General features: G+C 37.1%; 1 long non-coding RNA gene across 1 annotated transcript in view; it reads left to right on the top strand.

The window, feature by feature from the left end:
- The window catches only part of LOC147342625 (uncharacterized), an 89,883-nt gene that overhangs the window by 68,017 nt on the left and 6,577 nt on the right, over positions 1-15,289 (top strand). The window lies entirely within an intron of this gene.

Genomic DNA, 15,289 nt, shown 5'->3' with positions numbered 1-15,289 from the left:
AGAAACATAAACCTATTAGGGTATTTTTAAAACAAACAAACAAACAAAAAACACATAGGTTTAGAGGTAAAAAAACAACATTTGTTCTTAATATTTTCAAGAGACTTTTAACAGTGAGTTTTGAATACAGTCAAAGCTTAGACTTCCCACCAGTTACCACCCCTACTATCTTCTGTCATGATCATGAAAAGTGTCATTAAGAAATCTCCAGTGAAATTAAATCTCTAATGGGTGCTCTAAGTATTAAAAGAATTTTTACTTGACAAAGATGGTACTTCAGGTTTTTCCTTTGGTGAGTCATCTGCTGACCATCGAGTGAGACCAGACAAATGCCTCTCATCACAGTGCAAGAAAGCGTCCCAGAGTGGACAACACTGAAGCGATAGTGACACCTAGCAGCAAGCAGGTCAGTATGACGCATCTCACAAAAGACTCTTCCAAATACATACAGATACAGTTAATTCAAGACTTCCAGCCTTTATTCAAAAGGTGACAAGTACAATAAATATTTATCAAATTCCCCCTTAAATAAATGTCATTTATAAAGTAACCAAAAGCAAATCATTTTTTTTTTTATTTTTGCCTCCCAAACTACACCTCATTTTAAGCATTCAAATGAGAGTGTCACAAATGACTTTGATTTTAAGATGCATTTTTACAACAGCTGCTGCTGTATTATTGAATCTATAAGCATTGCAGATTAGCTTTCACATGGTGGGTCTTAAAAAATAAAGGCTGCCTCTCTACGAGCATAGTTGACTAGCTGCTTCTAAAATGTTATTTATTTCACTCACATGGCTTTGGAAATGTTTGATACATAGTTCATAGAAATAAGATGAAATAGGAAGCATCAACCTAAATTTAAAATAATTTTAACTGAAAAAAATCATTTCCTGACTACTAATTTACAGATATTTAAAGCTAACCCAAGAATTTTATTCCATAGCATTAATGTAGCAAGACTTTTTTTTTCCTTTTCTTTTCTTTTCTTTACATGAAAGTAGAGTTTGAGCCATATGAATAGCCTATGGACTGGACAGTTTACTTGGTTTTGATTTTGCTTACCTACAGACATTCCTTCTGATTAGTGCTAGAAGCTAATTCCAAGTTGCTTTAGTGAAGAAAAAGAAGTTTGGAGAGGATCCCTAAACTTGTGCCATTGTCCACTGATATCTCAATGTCAACAATTTGTGTTGTAGAAAAATCAGACCTTGACACTGAAGTGTATGCATTATATTAAAATATTTCTACTTATTCCTATTATTCCTGAACACTGAGAAAAAAAGAAAACAGCTTTTCTTGTGTGGCAGTGAACATTAAACTTCTGTCAACATTCCATAGAGATGGTAAAATAAATTTTATTCTGCAAAAACTCACTAAAGTATGATAGATGAAGCTGCCAATACAAGGGAAAGAAAAAAAGGAAGGCATAAGCAAGCCAAACAATAAAACTATGGCTTGCTCTTTTTAAAATATCACTTAAGAAGTTTGAGTTAAATTAAAAGAAAGTCTCTCCCTTGCGGATGGCATAATACTATACATAGGAACTCTAAAAACTCCACACACACACACACACACAGAAATTATTAGAATAAATGAATTCAGCAAAGTTGCAGAATACAAGATTAATATATAGAAATATGTTGCATTTTATGAACCAATTATGAACCATAGAAAAAGAAATTAAGAAAGCAATCCCATTTATAATTGTATCAAAAAATAAGGTAAAATACATGGGAATATTAACCAAGGAGATGAAAGACCTATGATCTGAAACTATAAGACATTGATGAAAGAAACTGATGATGCCACAATAAATGGAAGCACATAGAATCCTCATGGATTGAGAGAATTAATATTGTTAAAATGTCCAAACTAATCAGAGCAATATGCAATTCAATGAAATCCTTATCAAAATACCCATGACATTTTTTATCTAACTAGAATATGTAATTCTAAAATGTGTATGGAGATGCAAAAGACTCTGAATAGACAAACTAGTCTTGAGAAAGAAGAACCAAACTTGAGATAACACACTCTCTAAATTCAGACTAAAATATGAAGTTGCAGTCATCAAAATGATTTGGCACTGGCACAAAAAAAAAAGACTTACAGATCAATGAAACAGAATGTAGAGCCCAGAAATAAACCTATACACATATAGCCAATCTACAACAAAAGGGGCAGGACTATAAGATGTGTGTGTGTTGGGGGGAGATGAAGACAGCCTCTTCAATAAATGATGCTGAGAAAACTGAATAGCTTCCTGCAAAAGAATGAAATTGGACCACTATCTTACATCATACAAAAAACCCTCAAAATTAAGACTTGAACATAACCATAAAACTCCTAGAGGAAAAGACAGGCAGAACATTCTTTGACATCCATCTTAGCAATATTCTTCTGGATTTGTTTCCTCAGGCAAGGGCAATTAAAACAAAAATAAGCAAATGGAACTATATCAAACTAAAAAGCTTTTGTACAGTGAAGGAAACTATTAACAAAACAAAAAGCCACCCTACTGAATGGGAGAAGATATTTGCAAATGATATGGTCAATAAGGGGTTAATATCCAAGCTATAAAGAAAATGCCTATAACTCAATATAAAAAAAATCTGATTAAAATACGGCAGAGGACTTGAATAGACATTTTTCAGAAAAAGACATATAGATGGCCAACATGTACAGGAAAAGGAACTCAGCATCACTAATCATCAGGAGAAATGCAAATCAAAACCACAATGAGATATCACCTCATCCCTGTTAGAATGGCTAAGACAAAAAATAACAAATGTTGGCAAGCATTTGGAGACTAGGAAACTCTCATGTACTGTCGGTAGAAATTTAAATTACTGCAGCCACTATGGAAAACAGTGTGGAGGTTCCTTAAAAATGGAAAATACAACTGTCATATGATCCTGCAATTCTGGGTATTTATCTGAAGAAAACAAAAACACTAACTGAAAAATATATCTGTAAACCCATACTCATTATTGCAACATTATTCAAAATAGCTAAAGCATGGAAACAGCCTAAGTGTCCACTGATGAATGAATGAATGAAGAACATGTGATATACAGTGGAATATTATTCCAGCTTACGAAGAATGAAATTGTCATTTGTGACAACATGGACAGACATAGGGCATATTATGCTGAGTGAAACAAGTCGTACAAAGAAAGACAAATATTATATAAGTTCACTTACACATGGAATCTGAAAACAGTAGCCACCAATCCAGGTTTGGAGAAGAAACTAGTGGCTGCCAAAGAGGAGGAGTATGAGAAGGTGGGCAAAATTAGGGAAGGGGGTTAAGTAAAAACCTCTACTTATAAATATCACAGGGATGTAATGTATGGCATAGGGAAAATAATCAATAATATTTTATTGACTTTATATGGTCACAGATGGCAATTAGAAATATCATGGTGAACATTTTGTAATGTATGACAATATTGAATGACTATACCTGAAACTAATGTAATATAATGTAAGTCAATTATACTTTAATTTTAAAATATATATATATATATATATATACTATATTAAAAAACAAGTCTATTCCTGTCTCCATTTTTTTTATAGAAATGTAACAAATCCAAATGAAGGTTTACACGGGGTGGGGTGGGGGGGGGCAGTTTTCTTTTTTATGAATTTGCTAAATGCTAAGAATTTCTTTGGAGAGGAAAAAGCTTATCTCAAGTCATCTTAGGAAAAAAGTAGGCTATGAGACCAGAGAGCGATTCCAGACTCCAAAAGCAGCTCTTGAAGATGTGTGCTCTCTGAAGAACAAGACGGTCTGTCTTTCCAGTGAGGCAAATTCTTTACCTTGATCTGTTAGTGAAGAATTTCAAAGCCAGTCTGCACAGATGAGAAATAGAATACCCTGGGAATAAACAAATAAACTAGCATTTGAAAGGAAATGGAGGGGGCCAAAGACAAGGGAAAGAAAACAAACCACCAAATGCATCATATATAAACCCTATGCCAAAAATAAAAAGCAGAGGAGGGGCTTCTTTGGTGGCTCCACAGTAAAGAATTTACCTGCCAATGTAGGAGATACATGTTAGACCCCTAATCTGGAAAGATCCCACAAGCTGTGAGCAACTAAGCCTGTGCATGGGGCACAGCTAGTGAACCTGCCCTCTGGAGCCCGGGATCCGCGCTGCTGAAGCCTGCCTTCCCTACAGCCTGTGCTCCATGGCAGAAGAAGCCCACACATTGCAACTGGAGAGCAGCCCCTACGTGCCACAACTAGAGAAAAGCCTGTGTAGCAACGAAGATCCAGCACCACCAAAACTAATAAATAAACAAAGATTATTTTTTTTAAAAAGCATCAGTTCAGTTCATTCACTCAATTGTGTCTGACTCTGCGACCCCATGGACTTCTGCACACCAGGCTTCCCTGGCCATCAGCAGCTCCTGGAGTTTACTTGAACTCATGTCTATCGAGTCGGTGATGCCATACAACCATCTCATCCTCTGTCGTTCCCTTCTCCTCCCGCCTTCAATCTTTCCCAGCATCAGGGTCTTTTCCAGTGAGTCAGTTCTTCACACCAGGTGGCCAAAGTATTGGAGCTTCAGCTGCTGCATCAGTCCTTCCAATGAACACCCAGGACTGATTTCCTTCAGGATGGACTGGTTGGATCTCCTTGCAGTCCAAGGGACTCTCAAGAGTCTTCTCCACCACCACAGTTCAAAAGCAGGTGCTTAACATTGAGAAGGGGCAGAAATAAAATCTAGACTTAATGACAGTGATTATTTATTAACAACTGACCTCTTTGCTGCTGCTAAGTCGCTTCAGTTGGGTCTGACTCTGTGCGACCCCATAGACAGCAGCCCACCAGGCTCCCCCGTCCCTGGGATTCTCCAGGCAAGAACACTGGAGTGGGTTGCTATTTCCTTCTCCAGTGCATGAATGTGAAAAGTCAAAGTGAAGTCACTCAGTCGTGTCTGACTCTAGAGACCCCATGGACTGCAGCCCACCAGGCTCCTCCATCCATGGGATTTTCCAGGCAAGAGTACTGGAGTGGGATGTCATTGCCTTCTCCAACTGACCTCTTTAACCCTTCCTTAATATGGGCTTGGATGGAGAAGGCAATGGCACCCCACTCCAGTACTCTTACCTGGGAAATCCCATGGATGGAAGAGCCTGGTGGGCTGCCTTCTATGGGGTCGCACAGAATCGGACACGACTGATGCGACTTAGCAGTAGCAGCAGCAGCAATATGGGCTTAGAACTCTTCCGAGAAATATACATTTACAAATTCATTTTCTTCTCATCACCAAACCCCAGTCACTGCTATTGAATCTATTTTACAAATAAGAAAGCTGAGATATAGAAAAGTCAAACAAGTTGCATATGTACATTCAGCCAATAGCTTGTGAATAGTCATTCCAAGCAGTACTATACTGTTAACCACTAGACTAGAGCACATCTCAAATACAGGAGTTAATTTTTGTGTGCCAGGCACTGATCTAAGCAAGTATACCTGTCCACCTTGTAACATCCCTGTGAATGAGGCATTTATCTCTATCTTACTGATGAGAAACTTGGAAAAGAAAAGCTTAGAAAAGAAAGCTCCAAACTCTGGTGGTTTAACACAGTTTTAGTGGATTATTCTGTTCATACTGCATTCTTAAAGAAAAAGAATGCCTTTTCATGATTCTTTGTTTCTGATAACTGATTAACTATAATTAAATAATTGATTACCTTCTATGTGTTTCCTGCTGCCACCAAGTAGCAATTTATCATTAAAAAGAGATCCTGTGACTAATGGAAAGACTGCAGATTTTAGAGTCTGATCTCAGCTCGCTCATGCCCTGACTGTGTACTCCTGGATGCGTTTGCTAACCTTGTCAAAAATCAGTTTCCTTAACAAAATTGAAAGGATTGATATTTTTCTCCTATTATTGCAGTAAACGATTCAAGGTCAATTATAAAATATTCTTATCCTATAGAAAATGCTTGGCCAATGGAAGCTAGTTTGAATTTTTAATCATTTTATTTATCTGTGCTTTTGTTCTAAGGTTGGCCATAATTTATGGGACAGCCTCAAAGAAATTATAAAAGCTTCCAGGAAGAGTGTGAAAACCCAAGACAGACTGGCTGGCTTGTTTCACAAACAGATGTTGATCTAGTAGAAATGTTACCGATTAATAGCTATTTTAAAAGGCGAGGACTACACATAGATGTAAATATAGAGAATGGCAGTAAGCAGCATTGCATAAATAACAATAGAAATGGAACTATTGTCACAGCAGAAGAAAAGGTTTTAAGTATTTCCATGGTTTCAAAATACCACTCAGGGTATCAGGATCTCACTGCCATTGAAGTGTCCATTGACCGGAATTGCCTCCTCTAAAAATTTCATGAGAACTGCTGTTGAATGTGCTATTTGGCAATTTTTCTTTTTCCCTCTATCCATACCTAAATCATCTCTTCTAAAAAATCACATCTCTCACTATTAGGTATCAGTGACTAAGATGGGATTAGAATACAGTGGGAGTCCACTTGATAGGAGGAATCGCATTACAGAAAACCTTCTAATGGCAAGAAGTCTATTTAAGCTGTGTCTCTCAAGGGAGGGGATGCAAGGCCCATTGCCTAACAAAATTAAACTGAAATTGAGCAAAGGGCTGTAAGTTGTTCTTCAGGGGATCATTTAATAAAAGCAATGGTAACCATAAGTATTGGCTTCTACAGGACAGTCTTACTTTCCTGTCATTTTATTTTCAATTAAACCATTCTCTTAAAGCATAACCAAAGTGAATTCATTTCTACAAATTTTAAGACTTTTAAAAAACAAATTAGTTTATAATTTTTTAATTATCTGATCATATACTCTGATTTTAGGATTATAATATTGTCAATACATATGGAAAACTAGCACCATGATAGTGTAATGGGTAAGTACAAATCTGACTCTAATATTGGGTCTGTTTCTTTTGCTGTAGCCTTTGTATTCCACTGATTTTGCTGTAAGTTAATCACTAAAAGGATGTTGCCTATAGTTTGAAATATACAGGATAGCCCATTCCCAAAGATCTGATGATCAAAGGCATAAAACTTATCCATTACAATAGAAATAAAAAGTTGCAGAACAGAGGAAAACATTTGTTTTGTTGGAAGTTTATAGAAATACTATGACCAGACCTATGTAGATAGTTTTAAGAATAAAGGATTCTGGTACCAAGAAGTTTGCAACCAACAACTGCACCCTTATCCCTTTTTGCATAAAAGGAGCTTGAATTCTAACTTTGGTAAGATGGTTCTTTGAGGCACTGGTCTACAAACTTCTCAGTCTGCTGGATTTCTGAATAAATATCTATTGCCCCAACAACTTGTCTCAAGAATTACTGGCCTGTCATGCAGCCAGCAGTATAAGTTTGGATAGTAACAATTAGGCATTTTCAGAAGAAGGCAGTGGCACCCCACTCCAGTACTTTTGCCTGGAAAATCCCATGGACAGAGGAGCCTGGTAGGCTGCAGTCCATGGGGTCGCTAGAGTCGTACACGACTGAGCGACTTCACTTTTCACTTTCATGCATTGGAGAAGGAAATGGCAACCCACTCCAGTGTTCTTGCCTGGAGAATCCCAGGGACGGGGGAGCCTGGTGGGCTGCTGTCTATGCGGTCGCACAGAGTCGGACACGACTGAAGCGACTTAACAGCAACAGGCATTTTCATATACAGTTATTTGATTCTCTCCTGATCAGAAAACAGAAAGAAAATTATGTTTATAATCCATCCCTTCAGAGGAGTCCAGTGAGAAAGAGTTTAAAATATTTTTTGTTTCTGCTACTTGGAAACTGACATTCTCTTATTTTTTTTTTGAATTATATGTTTTTGAGAAAGTTACTTATAATTACTGGTAAACTGATTCAGAGAATGAACTTCGCGTCTTAAATGTACAAACTTAAATTAAGCTATTATACAGAGAAGTTTTTCTATTTCTATTCAGTATAGATATTTTATTTAAAGTATTAAATTAAAAGCCTTGAATGCTATGTAATGCCAGAACTAGCCTGAACCCAGAACTTTCTTTACATGTACAGGTTGAGGAAACTTTTTAAAAAATTAATTAATTTATTTTAATTGGAGGCTAATTACTTTACAATATCATAGTGGTTTTTGCCATGCACTGATATGAATCAGCCATAGGTGTACATGTGTCCCCATCCTGAACCCCCTGCCCACCTCCCTCCCCATCCTTCAGGGTCATCCCAGTGCATTGGCCCTGAGCACCCTGTCCAGGTTGAGGAAACTTTTAACAAGAACTCATCTCCATTCTTTCTCCTTAGTTTCAAAGCCCAACATAATTTGACTTTTTTGCAGTTTGATTAAAGAAAATTCAATAACAGATTGAATATATAAGATATTTTATTGCAGTAATCATGCTTAACATGAGATCTACCTTTATAACAAAATTTTAGCTGTACAATACAGTACTGCTAACTGTAGGCATTCTGTTTTAGAAATTATTCATCTTACGTTACTGAAACATTATATTCACAGAACAACTTCCCATTTCTCCTTTCTCCAGCCCTTGGCAAGCACCATTCTACATTATGACTTTGACTACTTCAGATATCTCATGTAAATGAAACCATACAGTATTTGTTCTTCTGTGACCCACTTATTTTACTTAGTAAAATATTCTCAAGGTTCATTCATGTTGTCGCAGATGGTAGAGCTTGCTTATTTTTGAAGGCTAATATAAAATATTAAAAACATCCCTATATTCCACAAGCAATGGGTAACCTCAAATGGAATAAATATAAATGCTCTAAATATTAATAATTAGGATTCTTAATTATATGCTGGTCATTTTGAAGACGTGCCCCAAAACAGAAAGACAATGGTGACATGAGACCCACATCCTGCCCAATGAGCTCAGGAAGTTAATGACCCCTAGTACATGTTCTCTTCATACATAAAAAAGCAATAACTTACAGAAAGGTGACTACCGGGGTCCAGCCCCGGTTGGATCCAGGGATTCCCTCAGGAGGACGGCGTGGCGATTAGAATAGAGAGATTTATTAGAGGCTCATTATAACTGGTATACGCAAGAAATCAATAAAGCCCCAGCACGGGACTTGCACTGACCACGTAGGCTGCAGGTGCTCTCTCGAATCGCGGAAGGTGCCCCACCTTAGGCACCTTCTCGAGTGGGTCTTAGAAGCCCAGGCAAGTAAGTGGTCCCAGAGGACCCCCGTGCTCTGATTATTTTGGCTCAAAGGAAGAGTAGAGACAAAAGGAGAGAAAGGAAAGCAAGAAAGAACGACACGGGGAGACCGAACTTCGGTGAGCAAGGCCTGCACTTTATTTTCCAAAGTAGTTTTTATACATTAAGTTGTGATAGAGGATAATGGGGGAAGGGGTAGAGTCATGCAAGGTCAGCAGTCCTTGATCCTTATCGAAGCCAGGCTTTCTTCCTGCAAACATCATATGCAAAAGTTTTAGGTGATTTACATCATCTTCTGGCCAGGAAGCCTAACATTTTATGACCCTTTTCCTCAGAAAACTTATTTTTCTCTAAAGATGATTATTCTAAAGTCAGGAGTCACCCTCCAAAAGCATTAGATAAAGTCGCATACCTATAGGGCAAAAAGTGGTGGGCTATAACAAGAAAAGAATTAACTCAAGAGTCTAATGTTACAAACATTAAAGCTACTACTTACATTTCTATACATCAACTATATTAATTAATACACTCCCAGGGACACAGTTGGTAAGGGATATGGAAACTTGGCAGCAAGCATTAGCTCAACAAAGAAATCCTTTACTAGTTCTATTTTAACAATTTTAACTCTCTGAGAAGCTCTGCATTGTTAGAATATCTTAAGCTTCCTGTGCCTCTCGTGGTTGGGAGGCTGTGAATCTGAACAAACCTGTCAGGCAAGCTAGAAAGTCATCAGAGGGGTTTGAATTGAAACACTCCTATTATGCCCAGGAGAATTATTAACTAGAGTTTTAAGTTGATTTTCTTACAGAGAAAGGTGGTCGGGGATAGCCCCCCGTTAATGTCAGAGGAGTTGGTGAAAGTCATGAAATAGTAAAACAGATTTTGGTTTTGGGGTAGACGCTCAGGTAGGCCCAGAGGGGCACCCCTCGAGTTCTGGCTCACCTTGCCCACCAGAACTCTCCCACATGGCCTGGTTGTGGGTGGGGACTCCCATGCTGGCTCCCGGCAGGTGACATTTCAGAGAGAAAAACCATGGGCTTCCCTGGTGGCTCCAATGGTAAAAAATCTGCCTACAATGCAGAAGACCCGGGTTCAGTCCCTGGGTCAGGAAGATCCCCTAGAGAAGGGGATGGCAATTTGCTTCAGCATTTTTGCCTAGAAAATTCCATGGACAGAGAAGCCTGGCTGGCTGCAGTCCATGGGGTCACAAAAAAATCGAACACAACTGAGCAATTAAAACTTCATTTCATCTTGGAGTCTATAGAATATCCATCACTTCTAATTATACAGTGAAAAATGTGAGATGATTTTTTTTACATTTTTTCCCACAGAAAAGTATAATTATCTAGTCATTCTTAGTGGATCTCATTTTGATTGACAAGTGGAATACTTAATGGGCAGACAGCATTTACATCAATAACATTATGTTTTGGTTGTTGTTCAGTCACTCAGTCATGTCTAACTCTTTGCAACCCCATGGACTGAAGCATGCCAGACTTTCCTGTCCATCACTATCTCCAAGACTTTGCTCAAACTCATGTCCGTTGAGTCAGTGATGCCATCCAACCATCTCATCCTCTGTCATCCCCTTCTCCTTCTGCCTTCACTCTTTCCCAGTATCAGGGTTTTTTCCACTGAGTTGGCTTTTAGCATCAGGTGGCAAAAGAATTGGAGCTTCAGCTTCAGCATCAGTCCTTCCAATGACTATTCAGGGTTGATTTCCTTTAGAGTTGACTGGTTTGATCTCCTTGCTGTCCAAGGGACTCACAAGAGTCTTCTCTTGCACCACAATTCAAAAGCATCAATTCTTTGGCACTCAGTCTTCTTTATGGTCCAACTATCATAATTTGTACATGACTACTGGAAAAACCATAGCTTTGACTATACGAACTTTTATCAGCAAAGTGCTATCTCTGCTTTTTAGTATGCTGTCTAGGTTTTGGTAGACAAGTCTTATTGAGATAAAGGAGATTCCTCTCTTTCACAACCAAAAAACATATCCTCCAGCACTCTGGTAAGCTAAAATCATACACAAGCAATTGAAAATTGCTTGATCTGTGATATTTATTTATGCAATTTTTCTCCTAAATGAATTAAAGTGACTATGGGACAAATCAAAAGACTGAGATAAATCCTTGATCCTTAAGATCATCTAATATGAAGCTATCCCTTTGGGTTGTAACAAATCAAATAACCTCAGACAGGGGCTCTGGAAATGTCCTCTGCCTTCACTTACAAAACTATTTTAATGCTTGTTCTGCTGTTCCATAATCTATGGCATGAACCGTTTGTAAAGCATTTCAGTTAAAAGGAAGCAGCCAGGAGATTTCTCATACCATCCTTTCTTTGTTTTGAGGGAAAGGTGAGTTGCAAGCTGGAAGGAAGGAGATATTGACTCAGCAATCTAGAGAGTCAGGAATATTGAATTCATGAGACAAAAAGCAGAAAATAGGTATACTGAATTACAGACTAAAGGTGGGAGGCGGCAGGAGAAGAGCTAGAGAGTGGGAAGAAATGTTTTGTCTCCAATTTCTCCACTGAGTAATGAATCTAATGACTTTTTAAGGTCTTTGAAGACTAAAACTATTACCACATCACACATTACAGAGCACAGACTACATAGTTGGGGGAAAAAAATGTTATCTTTGCCTTGTTCCGTCCTCTACTGTTGTAGAGATTGCCAAGATTTTAGATGAAAACTTTAAGGACAATTCCTCTGAGTTAATATTCTTAATTTCCAAATAGCCACTTTTAGTTTTGAACAGTATGTGTATCTTCTTGCTTCAGAGAACTATGTCTTCTGCCTGACTCTCAACTGCCACCATATTCCATTCATTCTCTCTCCTGGCTAATTATTTTTATTTTTACTTTCTCAGTGTAATGTTACTTCCTCAAGAATCATTTCCCTATTGACATACCTCAGTATCTAAATAAACTTAACCCCTCTGTCACAGGTCTCACAGCAAACTCTGTTTTATCCTATTTATACTTTCTTCATCTGTCCATATGTGCTGGACATTTATTATAATTGCAATTAATGTATGCTTATAATTTCTTGCTTAGTGTCACCTCCCAATCATTGGATATTCCTAGAGACACTGTTTTAGAATACTCCATGTTACTCCCCCACATCTAGAGCAGTGCTTACTGTATAAGAAGGGTCAATAAACATCTGTTGAGTGTTTACGGATGTTGAATTTTTTATATATAGAAAAGATAATTCTAGGATCATCAATGCTATTTTAATTTAACATCAGTGTACTATCCAGTGTTTGATAATTAAAGGATCTATGATAAATAATCAAGGCCACAATTAGAATCATAATTTATTTCAAGTGAAGTACTCAGAGATTAGACATACATTTTCAGAACATTTATAACCAGGAGAAGTGGCTCTCTCTCTCTTTCTGTCTCCTATACACATTACACATAGATGTACAGAAAAGTATTAAGTATGTATTTGGGGGTAGATAATTATTGCAGCCTTTAGTAATGTGCAAATGTGTAATTACAGACAGGAAATCTTCATCTATAAGGTGACTAATAATGGATGAGCAATATATTGTAATTTTGAGGAGTTACTTATTAGAAACCCATTTAAAAAACCCATTAAGTGGGTAAACCCGTTTAGTGAACATTCCCATTTTGTTTCACTGTGGCTCACATTTTATATTCATGATTTATACCACATTTTGTTCCCCTATTCTACTATTTTCATTTTATCCTTAAAAAAAAAAGGAAAAAAGAAACTACAGGATTTAATGCAGTGTGAGAAAGAAATAAGCATCTTTAAATCTATTTAGCGTCTTTAAATTCTGCTTTATCTATTTCAGCATTTTTCTCACTCTTAATTAGGGATGATTATAAAACATTCTGACCTTAGGCAATGAGGCTAACTCTAATATTGGTAAATGGCTTTTTCTTCTACTCTGAAGATAACTCCTAAACCCAAAATTGCTAAACCTAGGGAGAAAATTGGCAGACAAACTCAATAAGCACTTGCTTTGTGGACAATCCACAGAATGACTTCTCAAGGTTAAATTACCTTTATAAAAAACCTAGGCATTCTAATCCTGAAACTCATAAGATTATCTGACACCAGTGCTACCAGTGTAAAAATCACTGTAATAAATTCCTAGACAATTGACATTCTGGGATGCAGTTCAGTCCACTCAGAAATTGATCTGCTTTAATTTTGTGGGCTTCTATCTTTTGGATTTGAGCTCAGGCTTTAAATACTCATCCATTTCTAACAAACTTTGCTGTTTCCCCTTCATTGCTAGCTGGTATTTTGTCCCTGACTCCTATTGACAACTCTAATAATATATAAATTTTCTTCCTGTTTTCAGAGTGAGACGGCATAGGAAAAAAATTAGAAAGGTTTCAAAAATAAACTGTTATTGGTAACTCAAGAAATGTGACGGAGCATTTTTGGTAATATGAAGTATCCTAAAGTTGACAATAACTTAGCCTTGTTAACAATAACAGTGGCTAGTATGCTTTAAAACTAATACAATCATGTAAAGTTTAAAAATAAAATAAAATTGAAAAAAAATGTTGATTCAGGATACTGTTTTAAATATTTAGAGGTAAGAATTGGAAACACTTGAACAGTGGGCCAGAGCCATACATTGCTAAAAGCAATGCTAATTATTAAACACTCCCTAGGGTAGCAATTATTATCAGAAGATCAATTTTACTTTTAAATACAGAAAAACTCTTAGCAATATAGGATGCTAAGAGAAAATACAGAATACAGAAAAACTCTACTATGTAAGCAAAGCCACTATTAAAGTCCTCAGTCTGAATGATGGGGACTGGATCATAGGATATAGTCTAGAGCACATTTTCACAGAATATGAGAATGCTTCTGTCACACTACAAAGAAAGGCTCCTCACCTTGGAAAATCCCACCCTTGGAATGCAAGGATTTTAAAAGGAATTTTTGAAGCCATGATGGATTTAAGTTAATGAATCTTTTAATACCTATGTCAGGCTCAATCTCTTTCATGTACAATTGGGTTTATAAAAGAAGCACTAGTCACCACAGACCTTCATCTGTATTCACCAGAAAACCTACATAAAAATTAACTGGCTAAGACAGGAACACACAGCATGGAAGGAGAGGAAAAAAAGGAACTCTACAGAGGAGAAACCCAACAAACACTGCCTCAGACAGGAGATGAAGGTCAACATTAACAGTGCTGAGAAAGGCTAAGTCAGCTCAAGATTTCTTAATGCCAACAGAAAATAGTTATTTGACAATGTTCTGGTTCCACATTATAGAATAAATAAGATCAGTTCTGTTGGAAATGTAAGTTGAGTAGGCATATATATATACATGCGTATATATATTGTTGTTTTTGCTTAATTGCTAAGTCTTGTCCAACTCTTTTGTAAGCAAATGAACTGAAGCCCACCAGGCTCCTCCATTCATGGGATTTTCCAGGATAGAATACTGGAATGGGTTGCCGTTTCCTTCTGCAGGGGATTTTCCCAACTCAGGGATCGAACCCACGTCTCCTGCATTGACAGGTGGATTCTTTACTACTGAGCCACCATGGAAGCCTATATGTATTGCATTATACAATAGTAATGCTTGAGATTTCACACCAAAATCAACTTTATTTTTATCTTCTACTCATTTAAATTTATTAATTTAGTATAACTATTTCTTTCATTGATTCCAAATAAATATTTTGGCAGTCCCATGACTTGTCTGGTTCATTTATTTTATAAATAAAACACACTATCATCACTTCAAGTTCACAGCTTAAATTTATTACTTGTATTATGCACATAATAAGCCAACTACACTTGGGCATACCCCGTATTTCTACCCCATTACACCCTTGAATCCTTTATCTTAAAAGTCTTATCATACCGTTAGATTAGAGATATAATGCTTTATCTTTCCCTCTTAGTTGGATTCATAAAAAGCTGTTGCCAAAGAAAACTTTTTTAAAAATCGTCACCAGATTTTCAATACTGTCTTTTTTTACAGTCCTTGTGATTATTCAGTTCAGTTCAGTTCAGTCACTCAGTCATATCTATATCTGACTCTTTGTGACCCCATGGACAGCAGCACAACAGGCCTCCCT

The sequence above is a fragment of the Bos grunniens genome, chromosome 29 (assembly GCF_055505025.1).
Source record: "Bos grunniens cultivar Pamir isolate PY7600 chromosome 29, Bosgru_T2T1.0, whole genome shotgun sequence".
NCBI lineage: Eukaryota > Metazoa > Chordata > Mammalia > Artiodactyla > Bovidae > Bos > Bos grunniens.
This window is presented reverse-complemented; position numbering and strand designations above follow the sequence as displayed.